The 15,170-nt window shown below is 42.7% G+C and overlaps 1 protein-coding gene across 3 annotated transcripts in view; it reads left to right on the top strand.

The window, feature by feature from the left end:
- CCDC88A (coiled-coil domain containing 88A) overlaps positions 1 to 15,170 on the top strand; it is a 200,775-nt gene that overhangs the window by 47,003 nt on the left and 138,602 nt on the right. The gene's annotated exons all lie outside the window — the stretch shown is intronic.

Below are 15,170 nucleotides of genomic sequence, written 5' to 3'. Positions count from 1 at the left end.
TTCTATAATACCGATGTCTTCTTATGTGGCACAAGGGTTTTTGGGCCCGGCAGCGACTGCTACCTCTGCACCCCATATAGCTACACCCATGGTGATGACCTTTTTATTGCCTGGTCCTGTCAATCAAAGTGCAGAGGGGGCAGCAGTTCCAGGCAATGCCCCCATTGCTCCTAGAGGCTCCTTCTCAGCAATGCGGACACAGATGCCTTCAGCTGCCAAGCGCACATGTAACAGGTCAGCCAGTTTCATAGGTACAAGACTGCCAACAGATGCCCTTTAAACAGGATTAGCATCTTTATCTGGAGTTTTCCTTTCACATGTATCAGTTCAGCACACACACTAGTTACGTAAATCAGCACTTTTCCAACATGGAGTAGTTCGCCCAACCTTTTCTTTAGTAAATGTTGCTGTCGTTTTGTAATGCAGGGTAATTCTTCTTCTCTAGATTGAACTTTTATAGACCTCAATATGTATCCCTAAAAATGGGGCTCTTGTAATTCATTGTCTTCTAAGGAAACCATTGTAAATGTCCACATCTGGAGCTACATGTAGACTACATTGAGTTTTTAACTGTTTTAACTCAATCCCTTCTAATTTTAAAAGAATTTTGCTCCAGTTTCCTGCCTTTGTCACAAATTTTACATCTGTTCTACAGATATTTTGAAAGAACAAGTAACCAGATGATGAATGCCGCAGGGAACAAATGAATAAAAGGTTCCCCCAGGAATGTCCATGCAGAGCAAAGTCGTAATATTTCAGCAACTATTGCTGTATCTCATTTTCTCTCTATGGTACTGTGATTTTTGGAATGCCTTTCTATTTGAATTTTTAGAAGCAAAATCATCAAAAGAAATTTTTCTAAAATTTTCGGGGGTTGCCGTTAATCCACTGAGAATGATACTCAGTCTTTGGATATTTGATGCAAAAGCTCCTGATGCTACTAGAGGGTCATGAACATGGCCACTCTCTGCGCTAATACATACTGTACCTTACACAGTGCCTCTATTGTGTCTCGGTACACCAGAATTCTGTATGGAGATTTGCAGAGGTTTTTATATGTGTGAGATTCGGTACAATTCTGACAGAAGCATGGAGGCTTTCTCCACTAGTAGCATTACCACTAAGGCTTCGTTCACATCACCGTTCAGCCTTTCCGTTCCCCTTCTCGATTTAGGAGCAGGAGAATGGAAAGGACAGATTCGGCACTTAACTGAGCCGAACTGAACCTAAGGACCCCATAGAGTATAATAGGGTCCGTTAGGTTTCTGCTCAGAAGATGATTTTGGAGCAGACACAAAAGTAGTACATGCAGGACTTTTGTCTCCACTACAAAATCATCTTCTGAGCGGAAACCTAATAGAACCCATTATAGTCTATGGGTCCTTAGGTTCCATTTGGCTCAGTTATGTGCCGAATCCGTCCTTTCCTTTCTTGGAAAGGCTGAACGGTGATGTGAACGAAGCCTAAGGCTAGATCTGCGGCAGGTAAATCCAGAAGTGGAGCAGACTGCCAGAGTTACCGTATCTGACATAGCAGGCCATCATTAACCACTATTATAGTGAATGGGGATTCGTCTGGTTTCCAGCATAAATGCAGCTGTATATATTTGGCAGAAAGTGGGCATTTATGCTGGAAACCCGCTGGATCCCCATTAAATCCCATTATAGTGAAAGGGGATACGGTAATGTGCGGCTATGTTGGATGCGGTAAAACTAGTAGCCTGGTCCTCTGTTGGAACAGACTGCCGGATTGACCTGCCGCAGATGTGAACCTACACTAAGGGCCCAAGTTAGTCTGTACAGCAATTCACGAAGGTCATGTATGGCCATTTTTTTATATATATATATATATATATATATATATATTTTTTTTTTTAAGGAACATTTGGTGCAGCAATTAAATGTGGAACTGAATATGCACGGATTTACTTGGAGGTAGTGGAGTAATGTAACAAATCCTCTTAGGGCCCAGTTGTCGTAGTTTATCTGGCTTGTTTGTAGTCACAAGTTATTAATACACATTTGCAGAGACGTGGCATTATCCTTCCAAGCATGACACAACAGGACAAGTGTACGTCGTGTCTCGTGCCACCAGATAGACAGCTGGATTACACTATTTTATGAGGATTAGAGAAGGAAGTTTTTTGCAGACGACAAAAAAAAAATTGAACACATCCTATACTTATCCATTTTGTGGACAAGGATAGAATATTTCTGCAGGAGTAAAATAAAAAATATGGCGCATGGACTCGACCGGTATCTGGGTTTTGTGGATTCTCCATTTGTGGACCGCAAAAGACTTACGGCCGTGTGCATGAGCCCTTATTGATCCTATCAGTGTGCGCTTGTTATAAGAAATTCTTGGTTTCCCAATGAATGTACAGAACAAAACTAGTGGACATTCAAGTTATGCAGAATTTTCTCTGCAAAACTACATATCAATCTGATAAACATGCATCTAGACCAGGGATGCTCAACTTGCGGCCCTCCAGCTGTTGCAAAACTACAACTCCCAGCATGCCTGGAAAGCCTAGAGCTATTAGGGCATGCTGGGAGTTGTAGTTTTGCAACAGCTGCAGGGCCGCAGGTTGAGCATCCCTGGTCTAGACTAATGGTTCCCATGTAAATGAGTGAAATTATAATGCTGTATGTACTGCACTGTTTTTACAGCTTAGGCTACTTGCACACCAGCGTTTTTGCTGGATCCCTCATGGATCAGCAAAAAACGCTTCCGTTACTGATAATACAACCGGTTGCATCCATTATGAACGTATCCTGTTGTATTATCTTGAAAATAGCCAAGACGGATCCGTCATGAACACCATTGAAAGTCTTGTGTCAGAGAAAACTGATTCGTCCCCATTGACTTACATTCTGTGTCATGACTGCTTGCATTATTCTGTCCGCGATGGGGACGCAACCAACAGAAAACTCTGTGTGAACACACCCTAATGGTAGCCTGAACTGGTGAGAGAAACCCTGATTAAATGCTGGGTCACTTACTTGTCTTGACCCTGTCATTTACGTGAAGGGGGTATTCTCATCTTGGACTTCTATGGCATATCGTGTGGCAGGGGTAGACTGGAAATGTAAGGTGGCCCTGGAAAAAGCCTTAAAGTGGCCCCATGTTGTAGGTCGCTCCAAACTGAGACAGAAGGACAAGTGTTTCCAAATTGACACTCTCTTGAAGACGATGACATAGTTGAATTCAGGAGGGCATCTGGGGCTACTAGTCAGGTACATAAATACCTAATGCTCCTAGCATTAATTAATCATGAGAGAATCAGATTGTTCTGGCCGGTGGCGATGAGGAGGGCACTGGCTGGCTTCTGGGCATTGGCCCACTGGGAAATTTCCCTGAAGGGTCCATGGCCAGTCCAGCCATGTCATGTGGACAGATGTGTGTCCTCAGACGTGGCAGCATTAAACTGGTGACAGACTCCCCTCCAAAAGGGATTGTCTTCTCCAGGCAACTGGTTTAACTTTTTTTAATATTTATATATTTCTCTGATGTTTAAGGTGTGAGTAAAGTGAAGGGTCACAGACTGGAGAGTCACTAGTCTTGCCTCTATAAGCATGTCCTTACATACATTTTACTAAAAGGTTTCTAGAAAACATGTCATCAGATTAACTTAAAGGGAACCTCTCACCATGAAAATGCTATTTAAGTTACAGGCAGCATGTTATAGAGCAGGAGGAGCTGAGCAGATTGATATACAGTTTTATGGGAAAAGATTCAAGAAAACTTGTAATTTATTCATTTAAATTCCTGCTCACTCTGGACTTTGAAGTCCAGGATACGGTCTTATCCATGATTGACAGCCTTCCCTCTATGACTGTGTATACAGAGAGAGCTGTCAATCACTGATAGGACCACCTCCTGGACTGCAAAGCCAAGAATGAGCAGGAATTTAAAGAATAAAATACAAGTGTTACTGAATCTTTTCCCAGAAAACTATATATCAATCTGCTCAGCTCCTCCTGCTCTATACTATGCTGCCTGCAGCTCAAACATCATGTTAAACATGACAGGTTCCCTTTAAATCTTCTAGAAAATATAGACCTAAAATAAAGTCATCAATAGCGTTGTGGTTAGCTTGTGATGAATGGATCATAAAGAACAAGGACTATTAATTACAATTTTAATATTATCATATGGATCGAACAATGCCGAGTTTCAGCGTCCTCATAAATTTTGACAATCTGGCGGCTGCTGTTCTTTCTTTGGTGATTCTACAACTACTATGATTATGCTGGTAGTTTCCTGGATACTAGGAATGTCTTCCAGATGGTTTCTTTTCTTGTGTGAGACTATAATTAGAGTTCTGTCCATTCTGGTTACATATGGGACTTCACCATGCGCACTGCGGCACCATATGTTATGTTATGCAGTTTTGCTTTGCATATATATAGATTTGAAGTACAGTAGACATAACCCCGATACATCATCTATAGGTCTGTACACCATTATTATTTCGTATTATTCATGAAAGAGATCATTCATTACCTACTACACTTGTTTCCACAGGTGAATTAGATGTGTCCAATTTACTATAGATCTCTCCTTTATGGTTTCTGTAGCCGTAATTATGAATTCAGATTGGATAGTAAAGCATCCGGGAATGTGTCCCAGGGTCCATGTCTCATTTGAGATGTGGTTCTCGGTCGGAGAAGGCTTGAGCACATTGAACTGCCCATGCAAGACTACAAAAGCTGGAACATGCCACATGTAAACCATTGCTCCGGGCCTAGTGATTTCTTGGTATCTTCTGGTAGACACCATCACTCACCACCAACATCAGTACAGTGGAAATAGTAGAATAAGAAAAATCATGGTGGTTCTTCATAGTGTTAACTGTATAGGGGTTTTCTGGAAGTATCAATATCAATGATAGATTATCAATAGCCGATCAGTGGGGGTCTGACTCCCTGCACAACCACCCATCAGCCTCTTCCTAGAACATGAAGTAACTGGACATCAGCCACAAGGTCTATGTGCATCTCAGTCCCATTCAAGTGAATGGGCTTTTGCTGCAATACCATGCACAGCCACTATACAATGTACGGCGCTGTGCTTGATATGCTGTGAGCGGGTGCAGCTTTTACTAGAGCAATGCAGCCCCTTCAAACAGATGATTGGTGGAAGTATCGTTGGACCCCCATCAATTAGGTATTCATGACCTATCCTGAGAAAAACACTTTTAAAGGGGTTGTACCATGGTGTCACATTCGCCAACTTATTCAATAACTACCGTATAAGACGACCCCCAACTTTTCCAGTTAAAATATAGAGTTTGGGGTATACTCGCCGTATAAGACTACCCCTCCAACGCTATTTACTTTGGCATCAAGATCTGCAGGTAATTGTTGTGCAATTTTCGTCTTTTGCTTCAGTACCATGTTATGCTATTCCAAGAATCTAGTACACCAGGATACAGTGGCCTTAAATCTGTTGCTGTGATCTGGGTTAGATTTGGCCACTGAAGTGCAAACAAACGTATTTCATTTAGTGTCACTACATAACCGTTTTAGCGATGCTCATTCACCAGGTCTGCTACATGTTTTTCGAGTTCTGGCCAATGTGGGGTGCCTCGTCTTAATGCACACTTACCCCTTGGCATACTCTTTTATGCTTTTTACGTTGTTTTCCAGTCCCGAACCATCTTTTCTGTTACTCCATATTGTCTTGCTGCAGTGCAGTTATTACGTTCCATGGCAAAGTTTACAACTTTAAGTTTAAAACTGGCTTCATATTTCTTTTTTCTTGCTGGTAGAGCCATGATGGGGTCTTGACTGTTAGCCATTTGTATACTGTACTGTATGTACTGGTGCTGTACTGTATGAACCGGTACACATACTGGTGCTGTACTGTATTTACAGATACTGGTACTGTATGAACCGGTACAGATACTGGTACTGTACTGTATGTACAGATACTGGTACTGTATGTACAGATACTGGTGCTGTACTGTATGAACCGGTACAGATACTGGTGCTGTACTGTATGAACCGGTACAGATACTGGTGCTGTACTGGATGAACAGGTACAGATACTGGTGCTGTACTGTATGAACCGGTATAGATACTGGTGCTGTACTGTATGAACCGGTATAGATACTGGTGCTGTACTGTATGAACCGGTACAGATACTGGTGCTGTACTGTTTTCACCACCACATTTATCTGCTCCCCAGATAGACTCAGTTTTTTCACCACAAATAAGATGCACACCAAACTTCATTAGGCATCCGCCGTTCCAACATTAGAATTGGCTGAAGTGCAGATGCTCCTGCTCCCCCCCCCCCCCTGCCTTCCCTCAGAATCGCCAATCCAACCCAGTATACAACAACCAGCTAATCACAGCAAGCGATGTACCGGTATTTTCTGTGCACACTGCATACAAAGCCTGCTTGGATTGGGTGGGTCAGCTCTCCCTGCCTGCCCAGCCCTCTCTGTCTTCAAGACGATCTGAGTGGTAGTACGCAATGTGATACTGCTGGCATGAGAAAACCACTGAGAGCAGGGCAGAGGGGGCTGCTTCAGGAGCGGCTGGCCGGGATGCAGCGCCCGATGGCTCAGCTAGCCTCCAGTCCGGCTAGGAAGTAAGTTTCAGCACGCCGTATACCGGCCTATGAGACGACCCCCGGCCTATAAGACGACCCCCGACTTTTGACAAGATTTTCATGTGTTAAAAAGTAGTCTTATACGCAGGAAAATACAGTACTTAAATAAAACACGTACCATTTTTGGATTAAAATGTCCGCGGTCTTTATTAACAGGGGTAACCATAAATATTAATAAATCAATAAATTAATAACTCATTAAAATTCCCACCAATGTTAAATTAAAGTCCATTATAAACTGATCTTTCGTCCACTCGGCAAAGCTGAGAAACTAACCCCCTCCATTCAACAAGACTAAAACAACGAGAGGGCCGGCGGGGCACGTTCTTCTTGCTTGAATCTTTGGCGCTGACAGAGCTCTCAGGGTGAGTGACCTCCATAAATAGTTGAAATTCCCGCCGAAAATGCCCTTTGACCAATCCACAAGACGGGTTAAGCCTTGGCAGGTGGCGCTCTACAGATACATTTTATTGAATAGCTCACTGGCTATACAAAATTTTTAAATAAATGTAATTACAAAAATATGCAGATCCAGATGCTGGTTTGAAAAATGTTGAATATATTCCTTGGCACAACCCCTTTTAAGGAAGATTTCTGTTTGTATCAAAACTACAGAGGGAATTCTTCCAGTCCGAGAAATACTGCATAGAAGACACCTTTCATTTTTCTGACAATGATGAGCATTCATAGTACGGTATATAAATATTTCATAGCTGTAAGCCACTTAGCTGAGACGCTTGAGCGTCTTACAGACGGTGTGGCCCTGAGAGCTAGAGATAAGTGCCCGCCTAGCACAGTTCACATTATGACTATCTAAGCAAAATGTAAGGTCACTTTATGGTGATGTAACTAAAATTTAAAAGTTGCCGAGTGGACGGAAGTAAGTAAACCAGTAAGTAAACCAGTCGGTTCAGAGATATAAGATGATGTATAAAGGCCATGATTCTAAGACCACTAAACTATGCCTAATGGGAGATATGGTCAAGAGAAATCTAAACCTCTCAGTTTTAGGAAGTAATGGTCCTGTCTGTAGTCATCTTTATTCCTGGAACGGATCAGACGAGGACAACTAGAAGCTACTGTGTGAGTGTGGAGCCGTGTTCTGATCTGAACTCTGATATTTCTATGGTAGAACTGGAACATATTACTCACATGCCTCAGGATATTATACTTTTCTGTTTCACATTATTATTATTATGTCATATTGTCAATGGTCTTACTAGAGGAAGGGCAGCATTTCTGTTCTAACCCCCTCCATTAAAGCGGTTTTCTCATGAAGACAACCCATATCCATAATCTCTGCAATGGACGCCATACTTCAGTGGAGCTGATCTGTAATACCTGACGCAACCTATAGACAGGTGTGGCACTGTTTTTGGATGAAATCAAAGGATGCAAATGAGCTCTTTACAGCCTCTGATGCCACCAGATGTAAGGCAGCTATCCTAGAAGTCTGTTTTCAATCCTTTAAATAGGGCTTAAGACATGACTCTGAGATTAAATAAGCCAGCATCTTATCTGCAGACAGCTGTTTCAGGGTGATTGCCCCTCATCAGTGCAGAGCAGAGAGTACTGGCTTAGCTGGGTGAGAGGCCTAAGTCAGGATTTGGGGAAAACTATCTCTCCTTGGGGAGAGAGCGCCTTAAATGGTGTGAGGAGACTGCTGTCTGCAGATGACGTGCTCGCTTATTTAATATCGGAGTTGTGTCTCAAGGCCTAGTCGAACATTGACTTATAGGATAGCTGCCTTACATCTGGTTGCATCAGAGGCAGAGCTTGTTAAGAGCTCATTTGCATCCCTTTCTTCCCAGAATTCCAGAGGAGCATGTGTGACCTAGAAGTCTCCTCACACCAATTAAGGCACTCTCTCTCCAAGGAGACCTAGTACCCCCCCCCCCCCCCCCCCAATGGATGAAACCACCTTGTAGTCTGACCCTTCTACTTACCATTCTGAAGTTGTATGGATCGGCCTTCTTGTACTGCTAGACACTACCGCATCATGTAGTAGTACCCTTAAAGCTCATGCAGATTGCGGATCTGCAAAACACGTATATCGGCCGTTTTCATTCTGCATTTTGCAGAACGGAACAGGCGGCCTCTAATAGAACAGTCCTATCCTTGTCCGTAATGCGGACAATAATAGGACATGTTCTATTTATTTCTGAATGGCCATGCGGACATACAGACAAGGAATGTCAGATTTTTTTTTTGTGTGTGGCCCCATTGAAGTGAATGGTTAAATATGGGCCGCAAAAAAAAAAAAACGGAACGTACACAGACAAAGAATAAGTCCGTGTGCATGAGCCCTTATACAGACTTTGCCTTTCTGGTGTGCTATGTATAATTAAGGTGTCTTTTTGGGATCCACTGGGTCCCTGTAAACCCCTTTATTACAGTATATTGCACATAATGCCTCATATAGCTATGTAAAGGTAAATGCACACGATCAGAATATCCGCACCGTAGGTCATGTATATTATTCCATGAGAATTTGAAATTCTCATGCACACGATGCAGATTTTTTTCCGTGTGGATTTTAAAATTGGCAGCATGTCAATTTATTTTATTTTTCCTGACCAGATTTTCTCCTTTCACTTCAATAGGGAGAGTAAAATCCCTGCGGATTTCAGTGGGGATTATCTGCACATAAATCCTGAACGTGTGTATTTACACTTAAAGTGAATCCTGGCTGGATAGGCGGTAGGAAGGAAACACATTTTAACTGCCTATTAAGCAGAACCAAAAAATAAAAAATGAAATATCCAAATATAGCGAGTGAACCATATAGTGAACCATATCCCAGCCATCCACAATACGGCCGTATTACATAGCACTGAGATAATGTGGTTTTAGGCTTAAATGTCTGGGAGAAGCTTTCTGCTAGTCTGATCTGGGGACAGATGGCCAGAAGTGAGGCACAACTGGTGTCCAGTCTGTTTGGGCTCAAAGATAAAGCCATTAAGTTATCAAATTTCTGAGAGATGTTGGTCAATAGGCTACTAAATATACATTAGCCCAAAGCCAAATGAGACTCCCTGGGATTCCACAGAATCCTGATTACATTGCTGTATTAATAGGCTGTGTTTTCCAGGGGTGTTTTGCTTGTATTTTATACATTACTGTGCTCGTGTGGAGTGGATACAGTATTTTGTTTAGTCTCGTGTCAGACTGATGTAACTTGCCATAAGTAGGTTGCTCCTAAATGTAACATAGCTGAGGGCTACAGCTTCCCCGCCATGCAGCCCACTGGCTGCTAGACAGATTTGCCCTATTTTACTAGGCTATTTGCCAGCGAGGCATTTCATTTTCCATCCACAAAAGCGACTATTCATAGCGGAGTGTGACTTGCAAGCGGGACTGGGATACCTGTTATTTTGAGTAACAGGGAGTTTTGTCTGAGACCTTCTGTGTGATGATTTATTCCGTTCAATCTGCAAAGGCTGCAATTCACAATTTATCAGAGTCGCAGTGTATGATGGGCGTGAATGGTTCCTTTCATTTACTGCAACAAAATCTGCCCGGGTTTCATCATTTGCACAGCTTGTTTTTTGCTCTGACTTAGGCCTCTTGCATACGACCATATGTATTTTGCGGTCCGCAAAAAATATGGATGACGTCCATGTGCATTCCGTATTTTGCGGAACGGAACAGCTGGCCCCTAATAGAACAGTACTATCCTTGTCCGTAATGCAAACAATAATAGGACATGTTCTATATTTTTATTTTTTTTGCGGAATGGACATACGGAAACAGAATGCACACGGAGTACCTTCAGTTTTTTTTTGCGGACCCATTGAAATGAATAGTTCCGTATACGGTCCGCAAAAAAACCCCCGAATGGAAACGGAATGAAAATACGTTTGTGTGCAAGAGGGCTTTTTTCATTTTTATTCCATATAAGGGTACTTTCACACTTGCGGCAGAGGATTCCAACAGGCAGTTCCGTCGCCAGAACTGCCTGCCGGATCCAGCAATCTGGATGCAAACGGATTTGTGAGACTGATTTGGATGCGGATCCGTCTCACAAATGCATTGCAATACCGTATCCGTCTTTCGTCCGATGTCATCCCGAAAAACGGATCCGGTATTTTATATTTTTTCACAGATTTAATGGTCTGCGCATGCGCGAACGGAGAGAACGGATCCATTTTGCCGGAAGACTTGGGGCCGGCATTAATGCATTTCAATGGAAATTAATGCCAGATCCGGCATTCCGGCAAGTGTTCAGTATTTTTGACCGGAGATAAAACTGCAGCATGCTGCGATATTTTCTCTGGCCCAAAAAAGTAAGAGGGACTGAACTGATGCATCCTGAACGCAATGCTCTCCTCTCAGAACGCATTAGGATAAAACTGATCCGTTTTTTTCCGGTATTGAGCCCCAAGGACGAAACTAGATGGCCTCCTCACAGGTTACAGCCATAAAGGGACTTTTGTAAAAAAGGAGTACTTTTCTAAACCCAATATTCATAGAAAACATTTTTTAAAGTATATATTGCTGTTTTTCTTTTTTCTTTCTGTAGTGCTATACCACTGAGAACGAAAAGCAAAATATTGTCCTTCCATAGAACAAAGTGAACAGATTTATACTGTAAGATCAGGGGTGCACCGCCAATGAGGGCAGATCGGGCAGCACCAAGTAGGGGCAAGAGGGGAGGCAGCGGAAGGGCCATGGGCAATGAGCGCTTTCATTGTGGCAAAGGGGTTAGGTTAAGAAATTGGAATTAAGGAGGGGGCACTGTTACAGTTTTCACCTTAGGCACCCCTTTGTAACATATAATGAAGCATGGTGCACCCAGGCGTATGTGTCTATGGGGTCTCCAAAATCCTTCTGCAACATAAGACAACACTGGTATGTAGTGAAGCTGGGACAGATTGTGAATGGGGGCCGGGAGCTTCAAGTTACACCTTTTGTTACAGTAGAAAAGGCACTGGTTGCCTAGGGCATAGGTTGTTGCTGAAGTCAAATCTGTGAATGTAAAAGCAAGAGGAAGATTCATGACTGTGTGTTATTTAGTCAGTGGAATGAATTAAAGGTGTTGTGCAAGGATGGGGGGGGGGGGGGGACTGCAAAGAGAAGCTTACTTACTGGCTCCCAGCCTGCGATGCTCCGCTGGGCCCCTCAGTGTAAACATCTGGTTTGACGCCTGCAGCCAATCGCTGGTCACATGATGCAAGGGGATCCGGTCTCCGTTGTGGCCAGTGTTTGGCTGCAGTGATGTCAAATCAGATATTTACAGTGAGAGATCTGAGTGGAACATCGCAGGCCAGGAGCCAATCCCAGGAAGCGGGAAAGTAAGCTTCCCTTTACAGGTCCAACCAGTTGGGGTGGGGTGTTGCCCCCCCCCCCCCATCATTCTTGCACAACCCCTTTAAGGCATATTAAAATCACTGTTATTTTAACTACAAATAATAGTTACCATAAACATTAATTTGTCCCGGAGGCAACAATTGTCTTAGCTTAACCAATATTTTGGATATTATTTGAAAGGAACTATGGAAATCCTAGAGGCATGTTACTATATCCAGGTTAGTCAGCTAGAAAAGAGGTACAATGAAAGAGAGAAACGTATAAATGCAGCGATCTCCTCCACAGTATGAGGAGGAGTGATCAGTAATGCCATCGCTCGTCCCTATATAGAAGCTGTTTGCCAGCAGCAGGGTATTTAGACAGGACCATCTGCTGCCGGCAAACAATGATTTCGGTGACCGCACAAACGATCACACTATCCGATACACGAGTGCTTTGCTTGTTCATCGGGTAATCGGCAGCACCTTTACATCGGCATATAATCAACGAGCTTTCATACAAACGCTGGTTAGTGATTATCTGGCCGAAGCTTCGCCAGTGTAAAGGGACCTTAAGAAAGCTAGTACCAGCCTTGCACCTCAAATGGATCCAGAGCTCTCTCCCATTCACTGCTCCAATTGGTCTGCTAGATTATCTTCAGTCAGGAAACTAAGGGGATGTTTTATTTCTCAGGAGAGGTGTCCTTTCTGCTGCAACTCTCATCTGTAATGGTAGGTCCAAACGGGACATTTTGACACTGTCAAAATACGCAGCATATAACACACACAAACCGCCGTGGTTTCTGTCGCAGTTGTTCACTTTGGATGCCACTGACCCACTTACGGCCTAGCTCCATTGAATGGGGCTAAACTATGGGCAGACATCCGCCGTGGTTTCAAGCATCTGTCCGGACTCTGCATTAAGGCCTCTTTCAGATGGGTGTTGCGGGAAAATGTGCTGGTGCGTTGCGGGAACACGGGCGATTTTTCAGCGCGAGTGCAAAACATTGTAATGTGTTTTGCATTCGCGTGAGAAAAATCGCGCGTGTTTGGTACCCAAACCCGAACTTCTTCACAGAAGTTCGGGTTTGGGATCGGTGTTCTGTAGATTGTATTATTTTCCCTTTATAACATGGTTATAAGGGAAAATAATAGCATTCTGAATACAGAATGCATAGTAAAATAGCGCTGGAGTGGTTAAAAAATAATAATTTAACTCGCCTTAGTCCAGTTGATCACGCAGCCCGGCTTCTCGTCTGTCTCCTTTGCTGAACAGGACCTGTGGTGACGTCACTTCAGTCATCACATGATCTATCACCATGGTAAAAGATCATGTGATGGATCATGTGATGACCGGAGTAACGTCACAACCGGTCCTGTTCAGCAAAGGAGACAGAAGAGAAGCCGAGCTGCGCGATCAACTGGTCTAAGGTTAGTTAAAAAAAAATTATTATTTTTTTAACCCCTCCAGCGCTATTTTACTATGCATTCTGTATGATATTATTTTCCCTTTTATAACCATGTTATAAGGGAAAATAATAAGGATCGGGTCTCCATCCCGATCGTCTCCTAGCAACCGTGCGTGAAAATCACACCGCATCCGCACTTGCTTGCAGATGCTTGCGATTTTCACGCAACCCTATTCACTTCTATGGGGCTTGCGTTACGTGAAAAACGCAGAATATAGAGCTTGCTGCGATTTTTACGCAACGCACAAGTGATGCGTGAAAATCACTGCTCATGTGAACAGCCCCATAGAAATGAATGGGTCAGTATTCAGTGCGGGTGCAATGCGTTCAACTCGCGCATCGCATCCGCGCGGAATACTCGCCCGTGTGAAAGGGGCCTAAGAAGGGTCATGTCTCTTTTTGGCGTAGTAGTGGATTTAAACTGCCAACTGCCACATGAACTGCAGTGCTCCCTTCCATTGAAAACAATTAGAGGCAAACACCACGCAGCCGCTGACAGAATTTTGAGTGGAGTTAGAATTTTTTTATTACAGAGTTACAAAAGTTTTTCATTCAGCGTTCTGTTTTGAGAAATTTTCAATATTTTTCAGTGGACATCCCCTTTTAAGATTAAAAATGAATACATCTCAGCTATGTCTAGGTATGTCACCAACTGACAATGACAATACCAAGACTCTCTCAATCTGCAAGCTGAGGCTACCGCCATAACCTTATATGGTACCGGGGATTCACTGTCTTTAGAGGCTAGAGAATTGCATCCTTTACTATAACCACTATGACCGTGCACAGAATCGGAGCCATAGCACCCAGATGTTCGGAATTGTACTATCCAGTTTAGTGTGAGGTATATTTTAAGATGTTGTAAAGAGCTTTTTAGTTATAGATTCACTAAAGTATCATTTCATCATGGGAATCATTCACGGAAATGCAGATCAGCAGGATATAAAGCCAGTCATTTCAGTCATCTCTTTATCTCCCTGTCATTTATGTGTTTCTAGTATTGCAGCTGGAGGCAACCCCCAACAGTGTGGCCAATCGGATAGAGATTAGTCTCTTAAAAAATGATGCAGTTTGAGGGAAGATTTGATTTCAAATCCTTAAATTAGAGTGTATAAATTGTCCAAAATCGCACAGAAGATGTAGGCGTGTGACTGTGGATATAACATAATTAAGACTGACAAATATCAATAGAGGAGAAAAGGTTTATATCAAAAGAAATCCATGGCACTCCTTGTCAGTGGTGAAGAACTAAGATCTCAATTCTAAAAGTACACTCAAAGAAAGCATTCTGCACCCTCAAATATGTTCCAGTGTCAATTATGGTAATCGAATAACCAATTTATAATTACGGCCTGATGCTACACTCTAATCTCTGCAGGTTTGTGAAATGTAGAATATGATAAGATTAATGGTATTGGCAATTGTACCTTTGCCAAAGAAAAAGACTCTCCTCTATAGAGTTCAAAATGGGTGGTACACTTACATTTGGGTGGAAATCTGGGTCACAAATTTCAATTCTAAGTATTATGTTTCATGTTTCATCCAGTATTTAGCCTTTTAAACCAGAACAGGGTTTATTACGTTTGACTACTCTATTGGTCATTTTCTGAATGTGCGTTCCTTTCGCACTGTAATAGATGAATCTTTATCATAATCTCTCAGAATGCTGTTTATATTTGATGTTGTCTAGGCAGTATTTTTTTTTTTTAAGGGTCAGAATGGTATAAGAAACAAAGGGATAATCATCTTTTTGATCCCCCACCCATTTAGCCTTCCAAGGTTGCCCTCTGAT

This window comes from Bufo gargarizans, chromosome 4 (assembly GCF_014858855.1).
Source record: "Bufo gargarizans isolate SCDJY-AF-19 chromosome 4, ASM1485885v1, whole genome shotgun sequence".
Lineage (NCBI taxonomy): Eukaryota > Metazoa > Chordata > Amphibia > Anura > Bufonidae > Bufo > Bufo gargarizans.
Note: the sequence above shows the minus strand (reverse complement) of the source record. Positions and strands in the feature narration are given on the sequence as shown.